Source organism: Octopus sinensis, linkage group LG7 (assembly GCF_006345805.1).
Source record: "Octopus sinensis linkage group LG7, ASM634580v1, whole genome shotgun sequence".
NCBI classification, from domain to species: domain Eukaryota; kingdom Metazoa; phylum Mollusca; class Cephalopoda; order Octopoda; family Octopodidae; genus Octopus; species Octopus sinensis.
Window position 1 is genome coordinate 114,373,091 of NC_043003.1, and position 25,000 is coordinate 114,398,090.

The 25,000-nt window shown below is 36.1% G+C and overlaps 1 long non-coding RNA gene across 1 annotated transcript in view; it reads right to left on the reverse strand.

The window, feature by feature from the left end:
* The window catches only part of LOC118764379, a 116,187-nt gene extending 92,572 nt beyond the window's left edge, over nucleotides 1-23,615 (reverse strand). Inside the window, exon 1 of the long non-coding RNA XR_005000214.1 lies at nucleotides 23,094-23,615. This is a non-coding gene — a long non-coding RNA (uncharacterized LOC118764379). The remainder of the gene's footprint in view (nucleotides 1-23,093) is intronic.
* Nucleotides 23,616-25,000: the final 1,385 nt, after the last annotated feature.

A 25,000-nucleotide genomic window follows, 5' to 3' on the forward strand; every position in this document is an offset into this window, starting at 1 on the left:
ACCACCACCACCACCACTACTACTACTACTACAACCACCACCACCACCATCACCACTACTACTACTACTACTACTACTACTACTACTACTACTACTACTGCTGCTGCTGCTGCTGCAGCTGTTGCTGCTACTTCTGAGTACATTAATACAATGAGTAACGTAGTTTTGATATACTCAAAATAATCTTTTCTACGATGGGCACAAGGCCTAAATATTTAAGGGAAGTACTTATCTAATCGACCCTGAAATGATAAAAGCAAAATCGACCTCGACAGGAATAATAATAATAATATTAATAATAATAATAATAATAATAATAATAATAATAATAATAATAATAATTATAATAATAATAATAATAATAATAATGATAATAATGATAAGCGATCAATGCTTTAGCCATACCAGTCGTGACTTACAGCCTCAATATCGTTAACTGGTCAATTACTGAAATATGTAATCTTGACAGAAAAATACGAAAACTGTTGACAATGCATAGAATGCACCACCCTAAGGCAGATATAGAACGACTCTATCTGCCAAGAAAAGAGGGAGGCCGTGGACTTTTACAACTGGCAATAACAATGAAGATTGCTACAATTGGCCTAGACACCTACCTGAAAAACTCTGAGGACTGGATGTTAAAACTTGTCTCAAAACGTGAAAACAAGAAAGCATCATACTCAGTAACAAAACAGGTTAAGGAATATCTAAGTGAATTCCGAATACAACAAATTTCGGATTTAGACATACAAGAAACAAGCATAGAAAAAGCTAGGCGCATGAAAACCCGTGCTAAAACTGCTGCCTTAGATATTCTGAATGATAAATGGCAAGAAAAACCTCTCAATGGCAAATATCCAAAGAGAGCGAATAATGCAGATGTTGACAAAGCCCTGATCCATCAATGGCTAATGGCCTCTGGCTTAAAATCTGAAACAAAAGGGTTTATCATAGCAGCTCAAGATCAATGCTTACCTATAAGGAACTACCAGGCCAACATATTAAAGAACGGTAGTAGCCCAACATGTCGTGTATGTCAACAACAAAATGAAACCATTGATCATGTTGTCTCCAAGTGCAGTCTTCTTACGCCTACAGAGTATCTCAACAGGCATGATAGAGCTGCAGAATATATTCACTAGGTAATTTGCAAAAACCTGGAAATGCCCCATGAAAAAAACCTGGTGGGAACACAAACCACCTCCAGTGCTTGAAAATGACCACATCTCACTCCTCTGGAGCTTTACCATACAAAGTGATAGAAAGATAGGTGGAAATAGGCCAGACATCATATTGAAAGACTTCAGACAAAGAACATGCCTCCTCATTGATATGACTGTCCCAATCGATATAAACGTATCTGTCAAGACCTACCAAAAACTGAGCAAGTATAAAGATCTTGAAATAGAAATCAGCAAAATGTGGAACCTGAAGACTAAAACAATACCTGTTGTCATAGGGAATGATAGCAAAAGGGGCTGATTGCTACTTAACTCAGATACCAGGAAACTCCAAAATGGCAGAAATTCAAAAGATAGTGCTCATGGGAACTGCTCATATCCTGCGCAAAATACTTTCTATGTAATCTCAAGTTTTAAAACAAACATAATTTTCGTATGGTTCTTTAGGCATTCACTAGTACAACACTAAGTACAAAACTAAATATATGGCAACATAGGCATAACAACAACATGAACTTCCAACTTGTTGTCTCTTGAGGTCTCTGGGTGAGACTTGGAGCCAACTTGTACAAATGTAAAGCAAAAGTCAAACAAATAATAATAATAATAAAAATAAAAATAATAATAATAATAATAATAATAATAATAATAATAATAATAATAATGATGATGATGATGATAATAATAAAATAATAATAATAATAATAATAATAATAATAATAATAATAATAATAATAATCAGAGATGCGCATATTGTCAGCTCTTAAGGGACATGCTCAATTGGTCAATGTTCAACAACTGACAAGCAAATATGTGGTATTGAGCAGCATATTTGTTGTAGCCCATCTTTTATTATTATCATCATTATTATTATTATTATTATTATTATTATTATTATTATTATTATTTCTTTTTTTTTTCTTCTTTCTTCAAATTTTCTTCCGTTTCTCGCCGAGTGTTTTCCGTACACTTAGGGGAGTGAAGCTCTTTGTATGCATTCCCATATTACACAGGCAAATCACAGGTAAAATATGTATTTAAAAAAATTAATAAATAAATAAATAAATTCATGAATGGATCTTGTTTTCATATACTGAGAAGAACATTATTGCTGTGAAAACAACATCCATTCATGAATCTATTTATTTATTAATTTTTTAAATACGTATTTTACCTGTGAATTTGCGTGTGTAACCTGGGAATGCATACGATGAGCTTCTCTGCCCTAGGTGTATGGAAAACACCCGGCGAGAAACGGAAGAAAATTTGAAGAAGGAAAGCAACATCAACAACAACAAAAACAATAATAATAATAATGATAAAAGATGGGCTACAGCAAATATTCTGCTCAATAACACATATTTGCTTGTCAGTTGTTTGACCATAACCAGTTGAGCATGTCCCTTAATAGCTGACGATATGTGCATCTCTGATCACGAGCAGAAGTAGCCGGGGAGCATCAAAGAAGAATTTTTTAGGGTTTGGATAACTTATCTTTGGGAACATGGCGACTCAACACGAATAAAACTCTAACTGGGCCCCCACCTGCAAGGTCATGCGCTGTTTATCTTGATATGAGATCATCATGTCGCGCACATATGGTTGTGATGCCTGCCGCACCCTTATCAAACGGGTAGTCACGATAGGTATACTGGGTTTTCGTATCTTTTAACCCAGTGTCACTTTGGTGACATGGAATGCTCTCTCACTCAATAATAATAAAATAATAATAATATAATAATAATAATAATAATAATATAATAATAATAATAATAATAATAATAATAATAATGATAATAATAATAATAATAATAATAATAATAAAAAGAAATATTACAAGCAACTGCAGAATATGTGGAGATGGACAAGAAACAATAAATCATATTATCTCTAGCTGCCCTGTCCTGGCTAAGAAGGAATATATTCACAGACATGACAGAGTTGGAACCTACATACATTGGAAGCTTTGCCAACATTATGGAATAACAACAGAAAAAAGATGGTATAGGCACACACCAGAAAAGGCCACAGAAAACGAGAAAGCAACCATACTCTGGGATATGCCGATACACACAGATAGAGAAATTAAGGCCGACAGACCAGATATAGTTGTCAGAGATCATGAAGAAAAAAAATGCTTTCTAATTGATGTATCAATACCGGCAGATGACAACGTGTCTCTAAAAGAAATGGAGAAACTCTCAAAATACAAAGACCTGGAAATAGAGGTAACTAGAATGTGGAACCTGAAAACAGAAACAATTCCTATCATAGTAGGTGCATTAGGCATGATAAAAAAATATTCAGACAAATACATAACAAAAACACCAGGACTTACAAACACATATAACATACAGAAAATTGCACTACTAGGCACTGCACACATCCTACGCAGAACACTTTCCATACAATAACCATCAGAGCATCACAACAAATCACAGCACATACCCAAGGCACACAGAGCTGCGCTCGGTAGTGAAGTGAAAGCACGCTATAAAAATAAAACTACTGAATAATAATAATAATAATAATAATAATAATAATTATGACGATGACGATGATGATGATGATGATGATGATGATGATTATGATGATTTCATTTATTTTCCACAAGGGTGATAGATGAGGGGAACGATGCAAAGACAGACATAAAGTGTGGGGGAAATATATAATGAAATGATAGAAAAAAATGAAAGAAATAACGTATACACGGTATACACTGAAAAAGAAGGGTCGTATGTATAGCATACAAATGTTTTAAAAAAGCGACGGGGAAGATGATAGAGATGGGGAACTCTTGATACAAGAAAGCCTCTAGGGATAATGGAGGAACCCCACTGCCCAATATTTCCCTGAAACCCCAAATGTGCTCTCTCCAATTCCTTCTCTCCATCTCACAGTTCTACACTTACAGTGGGACCATCCACTTTTGCCATTTTAACAACTTTCAACCACCTTTCAATAAATTCACTCGAGGACAGCACTACCCTCTCCACTCTCATTTTTCTTTTTAAATGAATCTTGAAGTCAATGAGAGCTCTACCGAAGAGGAATGTATCTGTCCTCATGTCTTTCAAATTTGTCCATCAAACAACCTGTTTCGTTAGAGCCGCCAGACAAAGGAGAACTGCGTTGTTTGCCCAATTGAAGGAGGGTGGTGGGCACTCATCACTACAGATTCGATTGACAGACAAATCCGTCCCACACGTAATATCAACTGTTTTACATAACCTCTCAAGTAAGCAATGCCTGGACCCTGAACGAGGGCGTTCAAAACTGTTTCGTCACTCTGCGCACACCTTAGCCAAGTTAGTCTAACAGCACATCCTTGCCTGTAGAGTTTATTTCGAATCGGTAGTGCCCTCCCCCCGGTAACACTTCCAGGCCGAGGACATCTGGAAATTATCCATGATATTTCCCGACCGGAAAGTTGTCCGAAGCAGAGAAGCCAGTTCGTTCTCGTCGGCGCCCAGAGTCTATCCGAGAACATCGTCGCACATCTCCGCCACTAATCCTCTATGATTTTCTTACACCGATCTCATTGCTCGACTGGTAGAGGGCTGTGGGCGCCTGACGACATTTTAGGTGCCAGGCACCAAGTCTCGGGCTTTTCTTCACCCAGGACTGCAGCTCCGACAAGGGGATGAGCTGCGGAAAACGAGCCTCACAAACCGAGCCACACACACTTATCGTCCGGATATAATTGCAGGTTGTTTTTTTGTTTGTTCCTTCTAGAGCCATGCCTGGTTACTTGGCGAATAGGTTCCCTACCTGGACGGGACGCCGGTCCATCGCAAGTGAGCTGCAAGATGCAGGAGGAAAGAGTGAAAGTTGTGGCGAAAGAGTCAGCAGAAGTTTCGCCATTACCTTCTGCCGGAGCCGCGTGGAGCTTAGGTGTTTTCGCTCATAAACACACACATCGCCCGTTCTGAGATTCGCACCCGCGATCCCTCGACCGCGAGTCCGCTGCTCTAACCACTCGGCCATGTGCCTCCACTATAATTGCAGGTGGCGTAACCTAAGAGCGTTTCCGCAAATTAGGAGCCACACGATATCTAATCTAGTACTCAAAGGATGCTTGACCGTTTGAACGCGTCCCTTCCACCAGAATTTAAATGAAAAACGCTCCAGCTTGGTCAAGCAGTAACCGGAACAAGGCACAACGGTCAGGCGATAAATGATTGTGGTGGTGGTGGTGGTGTGGTGGTGGGAGCAGAGCCGCCGTTCCTCAAGCTCCATTTCGCTGTTGTTGCGGGCAGAGGGCCTTCGAAGGTATGTTAGACCCCCCAAGTGTAGCACCTTCGCTCTCTTCTGCCTTCCAACACGACTTGGAGTTGTGCTCCGTTGGGCAACAGCTCGATTAGGTCGGGAACCTTGTCCAATAATAATGATAACAATAATAACAACAACGACGACAACAACAACAACAACAACAACAATGACAATAATAATAATAATAATGATGATGATGATAATGATAATACTTATTATAGTTACTAGAATGTTCTAATTAGATGAGAAACACGTCATGTTCCTACGAAGCACTTGTCGCACCGAAACCATTTCCATTGGTCGTAATCTCTTTCTCATGCTTTCCTTTCTCTATTCATCAATGAAATCCGCTGTTGTCTTCCAAAGCATTTCAGACAACACGCTGGGCTCTATTACTCTCTTCTCTGCCGGCCGTCGTTATTTGTACTATTCTCGTAGATCTCGGTGTGTGTTGGCGTGTGCGAGCCTGAAACGCAATGGAGACGATCTCGCAGGTGATTCTCGCTTCATGCATCTCTCATGAAAATCTAATTATTAGCATATTTATTCTACCTTCTTTTTTATAATCGCGCTTTCCTTCTCTCTCTCTCCCTCTCTCTCCTTCTCTCTCTCTTCTTCTCTCTCTCCCCTTCTCTCTCTCTCTCTCTCTTCACTTCTTTCACGCATTATCTCCCTCACACACACACACACAACCACATACACACATTTGTGAGTATACGCAACGGGTACAACGATATCTATCTATCTATCTATCTATCTATCTATCTATCTATCTATCTATCTATCTATATATGTATATATTAATCAAAATAAGAACATGATGCCAAGGATTCAGCCGTACATATGTTTCGGGCCTTTATTAGACGGATTTATAACAATGCATAATGTGTGTCTATGGCCTTCTTCAGCCGCGCACAACTACTACCTCAAGGACATGTATTACATCAAAAATTCTACGTTAGGGATGCAAATCCTCTCATTCACGTACGACATAATGCGGCAACAGCATAAAAATGAAGCGTTCATCTCGTCCTTCTCTCAATGTAGAATTCTACACACCACCAAACGGTATATACAGGTGCTTACAATTATCAAGTACTCACCCTGAATTTCTATATATGTATATATATATATATATATATATTATATATATATATATATATATGTACATGTATGTACATATGTACATATATATATATATATATATATATATATTACATACATATATACATACATATACACACACACACATATATATATATATATATGCATACATATATGTATATATACATACATATAGATAGATACCCACATACATACAGCTATACAAACACACATATTTATATTTAAAGAGAGAGAGAGAGAGAGAGAGAGAGAGAGTATTACCAGTTGACGCTGGTGTGAATTCTTCAATTCCCTGTAAAATGTACTCAGTATTTTTGAGTAGAGTGAATGAGTCGGCGTGCATCATTGCCACTGCGTGCATCTCTTGTTATTGATCCTCAGTTAGGCAGACAGACAGACACACACACACACACATACACACACACACACACACCACACACACACACATATATATTTAACCGAAGACGGATTTAGTTGGAGAAACCCAAAGTCATGCAAATCGGTATCAAATCAGACACCACGTGATTTGAAAGTGAAATTCTTAGTCCGACTACTTTGTCCTCATCTGTCATTTTTTTTTTGTGCATCGGAAGAAGACTACGTATGCGTCATACAAATTATTCTGCATCACGTGAATATTATAAATTTGACTTGTTTATCATATCAAAAGCATAACACAAAGTTAGCCATTAACCTCGGGGGAGGAGGTAAGTCAATTATATCGACCGGACTGCTTAACTATTACTTTAACGACCTTGAAAGAGTGAAAAGCAAAGTCGACTCCAGCAGAAGTCGAATTCAGAAAGTAAAGATGGGCGAAAGATTACATGAAAATGTCGCCATCTGTTTAGAATTTATCCATATTTCCTTGCAGCGAAAAACTGTTCTTTTAATTTGAAATGGCGATATACTGTTACGTAAAATCTTTAAACTTTGTTTATCAACCCCAAAACATAAAAATAAGTTGACCATGGCGAGATTTGAACCCTTCACCAGTTTTTCATTCACACACGCTTGCGCGTATGTGTGTGTATGTATACACAAATAAATATTCTCAAATATATACATGCCCACTTAGACATACATATATAGGTATGGTGTATACACACCAACATACACACACATACAAACACACACGTCACTGGATTTGTGTCCTTAAAACGAATGTTAGACATTTCAAATTCCATTGACCTCACAACAAATGCACATTTACACTCTGAATATACTCCATGCCGTTACACTTGTGTTGAATCTTTTTTGTAAGACGATGCAATGTGATTTGAAGGAGATTTGGCTGCAGGTTCTAGCAGTTCAAGTAACCGCAATATTTCAATTCATATCAGAACGATGTCATTAACAAAGTCATTTAATCCCCAACAATCTCCAACTACTCAGATTATTTAAGTTTAATCAGTCAAAAGGTCGGAAAATATAAGCATTAATGCTGATAAAGGTTTCATTGATCTGAGGTGTTTTGTTCAAATGCTCCCATATGAGCAGACATAAAAAAAAGACTAGATTGCAGTGAGATATTACATGGCAGTAAAATAATTAGTGATTTGACCAGCAATCCAGTATGACGTACGATGTCACCAACACTTAAACAGAATTACCTTAATACCAGCTGAATCTTTTACTGCATGAAAAATAAAACGTAATCTCTCATCACGTTGTATATTGATGTATCTAAGAAACAAGCAAATTTAGTCCCAGACACATTACTGAAAAATATAATTCTGTATATTACACTTTCAGTAACTTTATGGGATTAAAAGATGATGGAGATATAATGCTTATTTAGTGTAAAGGAAATAGTTCCAGCTCTGATTCAATAAGTAGTAACGCCTATAGATTTTGGTCTTTGATGTGTAATTTTGGAAGGAGCTGTCTGCGGAGTAAAGTACAAGATTGTTTAGTATAACGAGTGAGCTAACGGTTAAGAGGCATTCTATTGACGTGGGCCAAATAGCAAATCACACGACTGCAATTAAGGAAATCGTTAAAGAAAACCGAAAATTCAGATTTTATATAGGCTTCTTACAAACCTCGAGAATGTCCCTTTTCACAGTGAGGCGCAAAAAAATGTGTGTGTGTGTGTGTTTGTGTTTGTGTGTGTGTGTGTGTGTGAGTCTGTTTTTGTGTATATGAATGTGCGTGTGTGTGTCTGAATGCTTATCAAAGCTAACATCAAACACGATTGGCTGGAAAGTGTCATTAGGCACTATGATAAAGTTCAATTGGTTATCTTTACCAAATACGGTAATGCTAATCGTAACCAGATTTAACTATAAATATAGATGGTGTAAGTTCAAATCCTAGGAATGTATGTGCTACATGCCAAATTCAAAACAACATTCTAAGTTATCAGAGTCCAATTCTGTTTAATTTGAAAAAATACTCCACCGGTCCGATGAAACATAAACCAATGTCTGAGAACTGTGCTTGCATTGAATGAGAGAAGAGTTCCTCACCAGTGGCACCAGTTTCTAGCAAAGTGAAGAGAGTTTTTCGAAGAAGACAGTGAGAAGTGTCACTGACATTTGTTTGGAGCAACGATCCGATGATTCCATCAGCTTGTTGACCAACATTCGACACAAAATCATCATCAACCGATCGTTTGTAGTAATACTTGATGTAGTCTGGATGAGAAAGGAAAACACCTCCCTATCCGCCTGCTCGCTTTCCCTTCTATGGCTTCAGTTACCTAGCAACAAGGCAGATAAGAAGAATCAACAAGAAGATAGAAAACGAACAACAGCAGCAGCAACAAGAAGAACAAGCAGCAGATACTTTCGCTGTTCAAGTGGCGAAAGTAATTCCAATTTGAAGGAGGAGATTAGTTAATGCAGCCATCAAATCTGTCACAGCAGAACGAGAGAATGATTTAAAATAATTTCTTTCTTTCCACTTCCTACACACAAACGCCATTAGCTTTTCTTACAATCGTTATTATTGTTCTTCTTGTTATTCCCTCATTTGTTACAATACTCTGTGTGTGTGTGTATGTATTTCTGGGCCTATGTGTGTGTGTATGAGTATGTATGTATGTATGTATGTATGTGCGCGTGTGTGTATGAGTATATATGTATGTGCGTGTGTGTGTATGAGTATGTATGTATGTATGTATGTATGTGCGTGTGTGTGTATGAGTATGTATGTATGTATGTATGTATGTGCGTGTGTGTGTATGAATATGTATCTGCGTGTGTGCGTATGAGTATGTATGTAAGTATGTAAGTATGTGCGTGTGTGTATGAGTATGTATGCATGTGCGTGCGTGCGTATGAGTATGTATGTATGTGCGTGTGTGTGTATGAGTATATATGTATGTGCGTGTGTGTGTATGAGTATGTATGTATGTATGTATGTATGTGCGTGTGTATGTATGAGTATGTATGTATGTGCGTGTGTGTGTATGAGTATGTATGTATGTATGTATGTATGTATGTATGTATGTATGTATGTATGTGCGTGTGTGTGTATGAGTATGTATGTATGTATGTATGTATGTACACGTGTGTGTATGAGTATGTATGTGCGTGCGTGCGTGTGAGTATATATGTATGTATGTGCGCGCGTGTGTGTGTGTTTGTGTGTGTGTATTTGCCTTCTACTTTTTTCTTCTGACTTTCACCTGCAATAAAACCAATCAAACTATTCCTTAAAATACAAAAAAAAAAAAACACCAGAACTGTTTTCTTTTTTATGTTCTTGTTTTTTTGCATTTATTTTTCTTCCGATTTTTGATTTTAAATTTATTTTCGCAAAAATACTAAAATATGAAATAAAAAAATAAAACTAAAAAAAAAAAAAACAACGAAAAATTCTACAGAAGACAAAAATAGTCTTCGAGAGAAATAATAAACACCAACAGAACCAACAGTAATCAAAGACCGCTTCTTTTTCGTTGGTTTTTAAAGTTTTTATGAAAATGTCAAAAGCTTTCAAATTATCCGGTAAATGTAGTTTTTAATACTTTACTTTCAATTTCGATAACAAAAGTTTGTTTATGTATTTGTCTGCTTTCATTTATATATTTATTTTTTAATCTTTATCGATTTCCTTTTCTATTTCTATCAATTTGACCATAAGACACAAGTCTTCAGCCAGTCAGCCATTCTTTCGGTTCTGAATGTTATTGTAGTTGATTAAAATTACAGTTCTTTTATTATTACCATAATGATAATAATAACAACAACAACAACAATAATAATAATAAAATAATAATAATAATAATAACAATAATAATAATAATAATAATAATAATAATAATAGCAATAATAATAATAATTTTAATATAATAATAATAATAATAAAATAATAATAATAATAATAACAATAATAATTATAATAATAATAATGATAATAATAATAATAATAATAGTAATAGTAATAATAATATTAAAATTATTAATAATAATAATAATAATAATAATAACAATAATAATAATAATAATAATAATAATAATATATGATGATGATGATGATGATGATGATAATAATAATAATAATAAATAATAATAATAATAATAATAATAATAAATAATAATAATCAACAAAGCAGCAATGATTATAACAGCAGCAACAGCAATTATTATTATTATTATGATTTGTGTTATTATTTTGTGATGTATTTGTGTTTGCATTTGTAAGTGTTATGAGTAACATATGCTGCAAATATATATATATATACATATATACACACACACATATGTTTTATATACAAGTGTATAAATTATACGTATATTCACATACATACACACACATAGATATATGCATATTTAATCAATGTCTATCTTCTCATCATTTATTTCGTCGTCTTCTTCTTCTTCTTCTTCTTTTTCTTCTTCTTTTTCTTTTTCTTTTTCTTCTTCTTCTTCTTCTCCCTCTTCTTCTTCTTCTTTTTCTCCCTCTTCTTCTTCTCCCTCTTCTTCTTCTTCCTCTTTTCCTCTTCTTCTTCTTCTTCTTCTTCTCCTAATACCTGTCTATTTACCTCTTTATTCAGTTTTCTTATTTTACCCCTCCCCTCCCACCCATATACACACGTTTATGAAATGCTTTATTCTGTTGATCATTTTCTAGTTTTTATTTTATATATTTTAAATCTTTTGTTGCATTTTGTGTTTTGCTTTTTTTTTTTGGCTTTTCATTTAATTTCTTTTATATTTCGATAATTTGAGCAAGAGATTAAACGTCTGAGAAGCAGATTAAATGTGTTCGCCTTGGAGCACTTCTTAATTTCTCCATTTATTGCGATAAAACAAAAATCAGCATTCTAAATTTAGACATTACAATCATCACAATTTCCTCTCACTTATATTCACAGTTATTTACTTTCTGTCTTTTTCGAAATGAGGCGAAGTGTAAGTTTTAGTTTAAAATTCAATTTTTACCTCCTCCCCTCGTTCTCCCTCCCCCGCTCTCTCTCTATATATATTTCCCTCTTATACCGATATGTACTCCCGGGTTTCTCCTTTCTCTCTTCTAAAACATACTCTTCCATCTCTCTTTCTCTTTCTACCTGTGTATTCTTTATTGTTTCTTCTTTTTCCTTCTCCCTTTCAATCAGCCTCTCCCATTCTCAATATTTCCCTTACACTTTCTCCCCATCTCTCTCTCCCTCCTTCTCCCTCCCTCTCTCACACATTCATTCTTGTCCTCTCCTATTATATTCTCAACGTCTTGGCTGATTCATTCAAAAATATTTACGAGAAATTAATTTGGTAATATCGTTCCTCCATTATCGTCGTCTTCTTCCTTCGCTTTTTTCTTTCTTCACGCCTTCCTTTTTCCCACTTCCTTTCCTGCATTCCGGCAGTCGTAGCTCATCGTCAAGTGCAATACAGATGCCCCTTCTATTGATCCCAATACATCACTGGTACATTTTCTCTCTTTCACTGTATTCTTTATGTCTTTAAAAAAAGAAGAACATCCTGAACCATCAAGATGTAGATGCAAACAATTGACCAGCGTGTTTCGGTGTTGTGTTCTTTGTTACTTAACTGTAACTCTGCATTTATTGGTCAAGTGAGAGGGAAACAGCCTTCTGTTTTTTATGAGTATCTATGAAAATACTATGTATTGTTTCGTTTCTTTGAAGACGGAAGGATATTTTTAACGAGAATTTTCGTCGCTGTTTCTTGCAGGAGAAATTACGGCATTTCGGCAACGTTCTTCGTCGCCAAATTAGATATTGTGTAATATGCGATTGAAACTGGTTTTCTAATGTTTTATTCGCAACAGGGTTCTGATAGAGAAGATAAGGCTTTCTGAACATAGATTCATATTTACATATAGAGGAAGAGTTAGAAGTGAGTAAATCGACTTCAGGGAAAGTTTCCCATCCTTGACTTTACTTCCCTTCAAGTAGAGATCAGGCATCTTTTATTAATATAAATATGTACGTGAGGTTGTTTCAATTGATTTAGCTCTCTGGCTTTAGAAACAGAGCAACTTAAATGCAGTCTCGAAGGCAGAGTCTCTTACCACAAGGAGGCAATAATAATAAGCGGATTTGAGTTGAGAACAGAAAAATCCGAGATACACACTGCAATAAATCACATTATATACTGTACCAAATCGACAAACTAAAAAGGAAGAAACATGCACACACATATATGTATGTATGTATGTATGTATGTATGTATGTATGTATGTATGTATGTATGTATGTACGTATGTATGTATGTATGTATGTGAAATCGAACAAATACAACCAATCAATTCACCGATTCACAAAACCCAAGCGTTTCAATAATGACAAAACTTCAACAAAAGAGTCTTGTCACTTTGTTAGCGACAAGCTTGTCTGCAAAGTAAAACCTTAAACACGTACATACGCAAATGCATGCTTCCATACATACATAAATACAGGTGAAGGTCTTCATTCACACACACACACACACACACACACACACCACACACACACACACACACACACACACACACACACACACGCACATACACACACATAGTTCGTATATCAACAGTTGAGTTTAGAGCTCCCCTTAGTTTCTCATCATCCAGTTTGCTCCTAGTACAGTGCTTTTGATCACTCCTACGTTTCGTTGTGTGACATGTTATGATATTCTGAGCAGATGCAGGAAAACTGATGACAGCATTTATTCTCTGTAACATAATGCAATAAAGGTTTGCCCTGATCGTCCGTTGTGGTTAAACATACACTTGCCCTGAGAACATCCAGACGTTACAAACAACAGCAACAATAGCAACAGCGAAGCGTACAGAGGAAATGAACTATATATATATGTGTATGTGTGTGTGTTTGTGTGTCTATCTGTGCGAGTACGTATGTGAGTACGTGTCTATGTACTCACATTGGTATATATGCATACACACAAACACACATATGTATGTATGTATGTATGACGAACTGTACCAAATATATTTAGCCGTAATCTTTGTCCAACTAAATAATGCAGGCGAAAACTAATAAGTCACGGAATTTGAAAACATATTTTTTGAGCATATCGAAGCATTTAACACGTTTGAGAATAAAGGTGGTACTAGAGTCGAAAAATTATTCGAATACAGATATGAATCGGAAAATTCTTTTCAATAGAAATAAGATGTTTTATTAAATTGGAATTCTGGAAAAGATTAGCAAAATCCGCTTCTTGCATTCAGAAATTTCTTTAAAACATTTTGTCAGAGAAATTTATTCAAATAACAGTGAAATGCGGAAAATTGTTCGATAAATAATTGGAAAATGATTTTGTGGCTTTAGAGAAATTCCAGAGTTCAGTATTAAAGTTCCTTGGTGTATCATAAATGGTGAATTACGTGATGAACGTTATTTGTGTATTACTGTGAATGTAGACAAATACAAAAGGAAGAAAACAACAAATAACGTGAACGCATCCCCAGAATGAGAACTCCTTCCGTTTAAGAGACGCATTTTTCACCATTTTTGCATTTGATCAGTAAAAGTATATTTCAGGTTTTAATTTTCACATTATCGCCAAACGTTAAAACGGATCGTGACTGGTCAAAAGTGACAATAAACCAAGAATTAAAAGCTGAAATCGGTCATTGGTTGACACTAGAATCACGCATCATAAGCCTTTTTTAGCAACTAAAGGTTGATGTGAATGGTCGAGTTTGAAGACAAACAAATCGAATCCCTGAGAGGCAAAAACGCCATGTCGACATGAAATCCTTTACAGCAAACGAATAATTGAAGCATGGGAAACCAGCAACGAACGAGACAAAATGTGGCCAAGTTTTAATACAGGTTTAAATATAATGTACACTTGATATTGCTCTGGGCGATACAGGGAGACTGAACGTGGTGGCTGCGTGGTAAGCAGTCTGCTTCGTAAACCCATGGCTCTGAGTTCACTCCCACTGTATGTCACCTTGCACAAGTGTCTTATGCTGTAGCCTCGCTCCGGGCAAGGCCTTGTGAATGGGTTTGGTGGACGGAAACTGAAAGAAGCCCGTCGTTTCTTTCTTTCTATCTATCTATCTATCTATCTATCTATCTATCTATCTATCTATCTATCTATCTATCTATCTATCTGTCTGTCTGTCTATCTATCTATCTATCTATCTATATATCTATCTACCTATCTACCTATCTACTTACCTATCTATCTATCTATCTATCTATCTATCTATCTATCTATCTATCTATCTACTTACCTATCTATCTATCTATCTATCTATCTATCTATCTATCTATCTATCTACCTATCTATCTATCTATCTATCTATCTATCTATCTACCTACCTATCTACCTGTGTGTGTGTGGGTGTGTGCGTGTGCATGCAGAGAAAGGTACGGATTTAACATGGCAATGTGGGTTGACTCTAACGCGTGACAAATCTATTTAGCCAAGAGATAGTGAAAACCTCATTGAAAAGATTTAAGGTATGTTGTTTATTAAGTTTGGGGCAAATATTTGCATAAGTTTTCTGCCATCAACGTTTTCAATAAATATATTGCTGTTACTACACAAACCTTCACCACTGAAGACACCTCATCTATGCGACTTAATCTAATAATTAAGGCTTATGGGCCCTCATCAGTCGAAGTCAACAGAGGAATCCTGATACCCTACACGCATCAATGTGTCCCTACAAACCAATTATCCTGTAACTGACCTTCCCAAAGCCTCCCTATTTAATACAGACGGTTAATACTCTCCTTCCTAATTCTCTCTTCCACGCTCTTTTCTTTTCTCTCCCTCTTTCTCCCCCTCTCTCATTTCTAATCTAATACGCATTTTGAATACCTAATTCTTTACTAGTTACTGCATAAAAATCATTAAAATTTTCAAACTATTTTGTTGTAAAAACTAAGAAAATCGAAAATCGCCAAAAAGCTTCAAAATTTAATATCTTTTACCTTTTATTATTTCCAGTTGTTGAAATTTGGCCAACAATTTTTACTAAATCAGACATTCGCAATTTTCAACGGTTTCATTTTTTATTCTTTGTATTTATCAAATATTCATTGTTATCAGCATTATTAATTTATTTCCCTCATAATACATTTCCTAAGTCTATAAACGTTGATGTTTCTTTGTTTGTTTTCAGACAATGTCGTAAATTCTCAAGCGATCTTCGGCAAATTTATTAGAAAATGAAACCGAAAGTAATGTATGGACAAAAAGAAAGAAAGCATCGAAGGTCCGAGGTCCGTGGCGGTGAAACACAAACGGGTCAAGAACGGAGCTGCAGGAAAACTAAAAGCTGCTACAACAGGTTATTGGTTCATAAGAAGTGTTATGACAAACTTTGTCTTTATTTAACATTTCCAGCTCCCACTCCTATTGATACACGTCTTCACAAATCCCTCTTAATATAAACACACAAATACATACTAACATACATACACAGACACACATTTTGGAAGCACTCCGTCGGTTACGACGATGAGGGTTCGGGTTGATCCGACCAACGGAACAGCCTGCTCGTGAAATTAACGTGTAAGTGGCTGAGCACTCCACAGACACGTGTACCCTTAACGTAGTTCTCGGGGATATTCAGCGTGACACAGAGAGTGACAAGGCCGGCCCTTTGAAATACAGGTACAACAGAAACAGGAAGTAAGAGTGAGAGAAAGTTGTGGTGAAAGAGTACAGCCGGAGCCTCGTGGAGCTTTTTAGGTGTTTTCGCTCAATAAACACTCATAACGCCCGGTCTGGGAATCGAAACCGCGATCCTATGACCGCGAGTCCGCTGCCCTAACCACTGGGCCATTGTGCCTCCACGAATCCTAACAACCCAGCAGAGCTATACGGTCAATATATAAAGATGATTGTATCAACGCCTTGTCCTCCTTCTAACGATCAACTCATCACTTTGCACTTCCTTTCTCAAAGCGTTTCACCTTTCTCATATCAGAAACCTCCATCAATCTTTTAGACATTTCACCCGAGATTGTGTTTATTGATAATTTTAATTTAGTGATTTACAAAAATACTATATTGTGTTTAATTTCGTGTATTGTTTTGAAATTCTAAATTGACATGCAGAAGAGGATAGAAGAAATTCTAACATAAATGTATTGCGTTCTCTAAAAGTTCTTAGGTTGACGGTATTTTGTCTCGGAATGAGACGGTCGGGTGTGTCTGGTTAACGCTAACGACTTTGATGCGCGGTTGATTAGCCATTCAGTATGTTTTGACGACAAGTGCCTTTCGATACTGGAGGAAAACACAAACAAACAAACACACACACGTATGTGTGACAAGTACATATACAGTGGAGAGAAAGAAAGAGAGAGAGAGAGAAGGAAAAGTTGGCACATACATACAAGCATTACCAGGAGCTCACACACATAGAGACAAACAGACAAACAGACAGAGACAGAGTGGCAGAGAGATTCAGAGAGAGGAGAGAGAGAGAGAGAGAGAGAGAGAGAAAGAGAAAGAGAGGGAAACATTAAATAATCAAATAAGTGAGCGTCGAATGAGTTACGCCACAAAGGCTGGGCCAAAGTGTCTCATCGTAGTGTGCGTAGAGAGCTTCTTGACCCAACGCCTGTGCAAATAACAGAGTTAATCATAAGAGAAAAACCAATTTAAAATAGAACAGTGGTCCTGAATTGGGGTCTATATGGCCCTTGGGGGTCCACACAAGATTTTGTTGTTAACATTTATCTGCAATAAACTCGTTATATTTCTATAACACACAAGATATTTTAAGATATTTTTATACAATTCATAATATTTGATTGTAAAAATATAGAGTAACTTTTTATATGGCTATGGAGGCCAGCAAGAGTACAGTAGGAGTTAAAGGAGTCCAAAGGGCCAAATATGGTTGAGAACCTCTGACCAAGAACGACCTTCATAGAGCGTCCTTGAAATTTACTGTTTGTCACAGAATTCTTGTCAGGGCTTATTGAACCGAAATGGCATCTCTGCAAAGTGTGAGACGAAGACATCTTCTCACCTGGCTCAAGTACTGGTACATAATGGTGACTTTGATTGCATGAAATACAATAGTTTTGACAGCTTCTATTGTAGCTTGACAAAGATTTGACGCATCTAAATTTCGTGGCAAAATGAAAGAGTCTTTTACAGTTTCAGGGAGAACGGCACCAACGGATTGAAGAGAATTGAGAAACTATTGGAAATTTAGCAACTTTGAGAATGTTACCTACAATGCGTTGATATCTGGCACAAATATTCTGTCCAAAGAATTTTCGTGAGGGACTAAGATAAATTATCAAATTTTCTCTTTTATAGTATATAAATATATTTATGGGGAAGAAATATTGAAAGACATCAATACATGGGAAAGTGCTAAAGAAACGAAGAGGGTTGTCTTTTGATGTGCTAGAAACAACAGCCTAATCCCTCTGAAAATATTAACAATTTAAAAAAAAACTTACCGAAAATGCTCTTCTCATGGTTTTGAAGTGCAAAAAAAATTGGCCCAAATGGGTTCAGAGTGGGATGATTTGGGAGCGGGGTATTTAAAAAAGAAGAGTCTTCGAAACATTTTTCATACAAAGATGACCCCCACCGAGCCCAATCATTTCCAAGTCTGTCGTTTAAAAAATGGGGAAAATTCGTGAAAAGAATTTTCCCATAAATTTCTTTATAATCGTAATCTATGCCGTTTGAAAAGGATTTGTATAAATTTTCATTAAAAGATACCCATCTTCCTGAAAGTTATGAGGGGAAAAAGTCAGATCATGTGAATTTTCTAAAACTCTTTTCTCCACCCCTCAGAAAAAATCCTTTCCCATAAATCCTTAAATACTCTGAAACCACAACATCTGAGCGGTATTAGCAGAAGACTTTTGTTAAAAAGTATCCATTTTTCTGGATGTAATGAGGCAACAAAGTCAGTGGGATATACATCTGTAGTAATGCCTTTTTACTTATACGATTTTTTCATTTCATGTTTATTTCAATCATTGTTTGCAATGTTCTCTCCCCACACTTTCTCTCTGTCTGTCTGTCTATCTGTCTGTCTCTCTCTGTCTCACACACACACACACACACACACATACACTGCAAATCTTACAGATGGGCTGCTGATTTCAAATATCTATCTTGATTTGAGGAGACGGTAACACTTGACAAACTCCCTCTGTTTTTGGACTACCGTGATGTTTGATTAAAAAAGAGAGATTGTGACTGTGATAAAATAATCAAAGCAATATTTACTAAGCAAGTCAGCACTATTATGTAAAGATATAATTAAACGTAGAATATCATAAAATTATTAGAAATGGGTATCAAATGGGAAAATATTATCAAGGGGCTAGCAGAAAACCGCGCAGAGGGCGGTTTTTCTGCTAGTATATATTATGATCAAGAAAAGAAAATTGGAAAAGGCATAGAACTGTATTTTAGAAAATGTTGGATTTTTTTTTTGTTACAGAGTATTATTTATAGTATAACCGGTTTCGGTGTATCCATTATATCTATATACAACAGAGAAAGAAAGAAAGAAAGAGAGAGAGAGAGAGAGAGAGAGAGAAATACATACATACATATAACCACAAATATTCAAAAATTAAATACATATGTACATGGATATGCATATTCATATAAATAAATATATATATATATATATATATAAGTTCAGCAAAGTTTAGATTCAAATGAATATGGTTCTTAAGTTAGATGCACCAGGATTTTGTATGGTGTTTTCCATACAAATCCCTGGGGTGATTATTATCAAAATAAGCAGCAAGAATATCTCCGGTAATTTGGTACGATCGTTTCACGCTACATCATTTTATTAAATATTGTAAGTATTACAACAGTTTTAAAATGTTGAGCAATCATCAGCCATTTATAGACGTTTTCCATTAATACATAATTTTCATATTAATTTTCATATATATTTGTCCATATATATATATATATATATATATATATGGACAAATATATTTACACAGAGTATTTAAAAATGCATAATGCCCAGGAGAGTATGCATAGCTTTCTAATCCGCCAGCTGTTTCTGGAGACTCAGACTTACGTAATAATAGTAATGTTCATAATTAGCAAAGGTAATGTTTATTTACAAAGTTTGCGCATATTCCATCTGCTTATTATGGACATTACCATTATAACATAATTCCGAGTTTCCACAACAAGTTGTCGAACTTAAAAGCTATGCATTCTTTCATTAGTATTCTGGGTTTTTATGCTCTATATAAGAGTATATTTGTGTCTCTCTATATCTTGTACGTGTATGTTTATCTGGTGAATATTTTTCTATCTATCTATCTATTTATCTCTCTCTCTCTCTCTCTCTCTCTCTCTATATATATATATATATATATATATATATATATATATAATATATATAATATGTATATATATATATACTTTTGTGTCTGGGGAGAGTCATTCTCTTTTAGTGCCTTATAATTTAACACACTCTCCGATACAATTTTCACTCATTTACTTATCTCCCTCTCTCTCTCTCTCTCTCTCTCTCTCTCTCTCTTTCACGCTATATATATATATATATATATATATATATATATATATAAATCTAACGTGGCACTATGACCAAGAACACAAATCTCGTAAGAAGTTATCTCAAAAACTCATTTTGGTCCCTGCTGCACTGATGAAGCTGAACACCATATGGAAAAGCAGCTCTATTAGTTTTCCAGTGAGACTCAAAGTTTAAAAGACCCTGATGACTTCGATCCAGTTGTATGGGTCTGAAAACTCTTATAGTTGATATTGAAGGAAGAACTGGAGCTGAACTGCCTCAGAAGGCTGTTACGCATCACGTATACGGAGCATAAAACGAATAGATTTGTGAAGCACAAAGTCAGTAAATACTCTGGCTGAGAGGAACCGCTCCTTCCGCATGTAAAATGTCGAAAGCTTGCCCGGCATGCTCACGTACCTCGCCACAACTCCCCCATCCACAACCATGTTTTCGGACAAAGTGGAATGAGGGCGAAATAAATGCAGACAAAGAAAATCCTGTCCTGACAATATCGGGGATCGGGCAGGTCAGAATATCTCGCCCCTGTTGCGCATGACAGAAAACAGAGACCAGAGCAATGACTGACTATAAAAGCGTCTAGAATGATACCTTAATGACCGGCTTCAACCATTTAGAGAACTTGATGATAATGAGTATCCAAACATCTGGTAAGAGTTACATATACTTTTATAATAGTGTGACTATTTTCCACATGACTTAAAGTTTCGTGGCTGCGCAGAACACGTTCACCTCATCAGATGCGGGGCGCATCTGATCCGACAGCAGATGTTCCCAGCATCTGATGAGATGGACGTGTTCTACGCACCCATGAAACTTTAAGTCATGGACTGCATAGTCAAACTGCAATTAAATACGCACGCGCGCATTCCCTAACACACATATATCTTGTTCTAGGGAGGAGACGTCTCTAAAAAGTCAAAGGTAAGATAATACAAATAGATTAAATCTCACCTGAGAAATGAGTCACTGATGCGGACCAGTGGTCCTCATCCGTCTTTGGTTCCTCTTTTATTCGACTGAATCCTCAAAACATTTCGATGTTTAGAAACATCCTATCGTATTTTATAATTCGATTATAATTACGTATTGTTTAAAACTAATTGTCAAAATATTGTGTTGTAGAAATATAACCCATTTATTGCTCGTAGGTGTAGGAGTGGTTCTGTGGTAAGTAGCTTGCTTACTAACCACATGGTTCTGGGTTCAGTCCTACTTAGTGGCACCTTGGGCAAGTGTCTTCTACTATAGCCTCGGGCCGACCAAAGCCTTGTGAGTGGATTGGTAGACGGAAACTGAAAGAAGCCCGTCGTATATATGTATACATATATATGTATGTGTGTGTGTATACGTTTGTGCGTCTGTGTTTGTTCCCCCAACATTGCTTGACAACTATTGCTGGTGTGTTTACGTCCCCGTAACTTAGCGGTTCGGCAAAAAGAGACCGATAGAATAAGTACTAGGCTTACAAAGAATAAGTCCCGAGGTCGATTTGCTCGACTAAAGGCGGTGCTCCAGCATGGCCATAGTCAAATGACTGAAACAAGTAAAAGAGTAAAAGAGTAAAATATCTTCTGTGATTTACCAAATGTTTGGACCCCAGTTGAGAAGAACCACTTATGTAGCTTTTTGCCGGCAAATACAATTGAATGGACATTTTAGAGAAGAAAACATAGTCAATGCTTCAAAGCATTTTCAAGACAATTGCATTCAATAAACATCATGGAGTCGAAATGCAAGTTGTGGTAACCCGTCATGTTTTTAACTTGCAAAGGAATGTTATTCTGAAGCTGACCTCAACGGAACCAAATCTAATCACAGAACATCGCTACTCGAAATCATGAAATGACTGTCACTATTCGATTGGTCGACTCATAAGACTCATTTCTACGAACAGGATTTGTATTTCGTTTAACTGAGAGGAGACATAGTTGTAACAGTTTTGGTAAAAGAAGCTGTTAGCCATCAGCTGAGCTAAGATTTCATCTCCCTTTTCTGTCTCATTAATGTGCAATTCTCATCCTTATACTGATTGCCATCATATTTGTGTGTGTGTGTGTAAAGGAAGAGGAATTTTGAATCTGGGCAGGTACCTTATTAGCACTCTGATATAATCCAGATCAGGCTAACCATACCGAACAATAGGGAACATACAGAATTGCTTAAGATAAGCAATTACGTAGAATTTTAGTTGACAGGCAAATCCTGAGTTCGCGTCAATGCATTTTATACAGCAGACAGATTATGGAACCAACACGTTATAAAGAAGAATGCAGAATCAAACATTTTCAAAACTTTTTTCAGATGTTCAATTCTCCATTCTTTTTTAAGATGTCTTGTGCATATGTGTGTGTGTGTCTGTGTGTGCGCCTACGTTTTGCTGTGTAAATGAACTTAAAATTATTTTGTTTTCCTCCCTAAATAGTAGTAAAATAATTATCAACACCAACTTAAAAAGAAGCAATAATTTTATCAGAACGTTGAATTGAAAATTCAATTTAATTTTTTCAATAAGATAGATTTCAAATCAAAATTACAAATCGATCGACTTACCTTCGATATCCTTCACTTTTGAGGTGGTGGGGGGCATCTCTTTTTTAAATCTTCCTTTCACATTGCTGTCGTTGTTGTTGTTTGTATATAGCCACAGGTCAAATATCCTTATTGAACAGACCTAGCGCCTAATGAGTTCAACATGGGACTATCGCACGTGTCTTTATTAAAAAAAAAACAGTGTATTTAGAAGTGCGTCTTTCACTGTCATAAAACGCTTCTGCCGCCCTTTTTTGAGGGAATTTTAGATGGAACATCTATCAAATGGACCAGTTAAATAGAAAGGCTCTCGTTGGCTCATTTATTTGTCTTCATAAGGGTATTTTTCTTTGGTAACACATTTCCTTTCTAAAGGAGCTCTTCACTGTTAAACCAACGATATCTCCTCGTTCTTCCATTGTCGGCCAACTTGCTGTTACCTTTTCTCCGTTAAAGATTATCAAAAATAGTTTTCCCACTTGAAAACCTGAAATTCACACATGTTTCGGTTTGTCATTGTGCCTGTGTGTGTGTGTGTAGATAGTATTGGTAGCGCATCGTAGAAAATGCTTTATGGCCCTGCGAACTGTAAACTTTACGTAAAGAGTTCAAATACTGTCTGGTTCAACTTTATTTTTCATCGATTCGTGGGGTCGATCAAGTACTTTCAAGTTCTTTAAGCGAAAGAATCAAACATAACTCTGCCTCCAAAATAGATTTCAAATAGATATCAGTATTATTTTAATTGTTATTAAAATTTTGATGTTTTTATGTTTGTTACTTTGGTTATATGTGTATGTATTTTAGAGAAAGTGTGTGCATGTGTGTGCATTTGTGTGTGGGGGTGTATTTACCTGTCTACGTGTGTGTGCTATTGTGGCAGATAAAAGAAAGCATTATAGAAATTCTACAAAATTACTTCCGGTGTTCATTGTGTCCCTTTCGATTGTAAGTTATATTTATAGGTTCCTGGTATTCTCTCCGCAAATCAATACTCCCAAGATTAATAGAAGTCATATAACTGCCATTTGATTAAATAGTTTTTCTCGCTCTCCCTAAACTGTATGAACATTTGAAGGCCTTAATACAAAATAATAGTAATTCTCCTGCAGGTTAATAACTTTTATTAACTTCTAAGGTCAATCTTCTTTATATAAAAAAATGTAGTCTTAATACAAAAGAAAAAAAAAAGATAATCTTTCGGTATTAGTCTACATTCTCGAAAGTGTTTTTTCCTTTTTAATAAAATAAGGTGTGATTTGAAGAATATTTGGCTGCTATTTTTAGCAGGTTAGGTTACAAAGTAACGTATTCCTTTAGCAGAGCTCTGTTGCAGTAGGCAGCTCATCGTAATCAATATTATAGGCAGGTGGATGTAGACAAAGGTGTGTGTCTGTGCGCGAGTGAGTGCGCGCATGTGTGTGTGTGTGTGTGTGTGCGTGCGAGCGTGTGTTGAAGTTTACGGCAGAACCATGTGGTGTGTCGCATCAGCGGATATTGAATATTGTATTGATTTTTACGCACAACTTCGATCTTGCATTACAATATATTTCGAAAACAACGATTGTAAACTGAAGAACAGTTGAAAAGCACAGAAAACTGTATGGTAGTAGTAGTAGTAGTAGTAGTAGTAGTAGTAGTAGTAGTAGTAGTAGTAGTAGCTATATCCTATTATATTACATTCCCACGTGGAATCAGTTTGTATCTCGTATTGTTTTGCGATGAAAAGTCTGCAGGTATGAGAGAAGAGAGAGGTAAAACTGAGGAATCCATGCGTTTATAGATTCTGTATGTTTGTGTGTGTGTGTGTGTGTGTGTGCGTGTGTGTGTGTGCGCGTATTTATATATTATATAAATGCTTGTAAATATATAAATGTTTGTATGTATATGTATACATAGGCGTAGGAGTGGCCGTGTGGTAAGTAGCT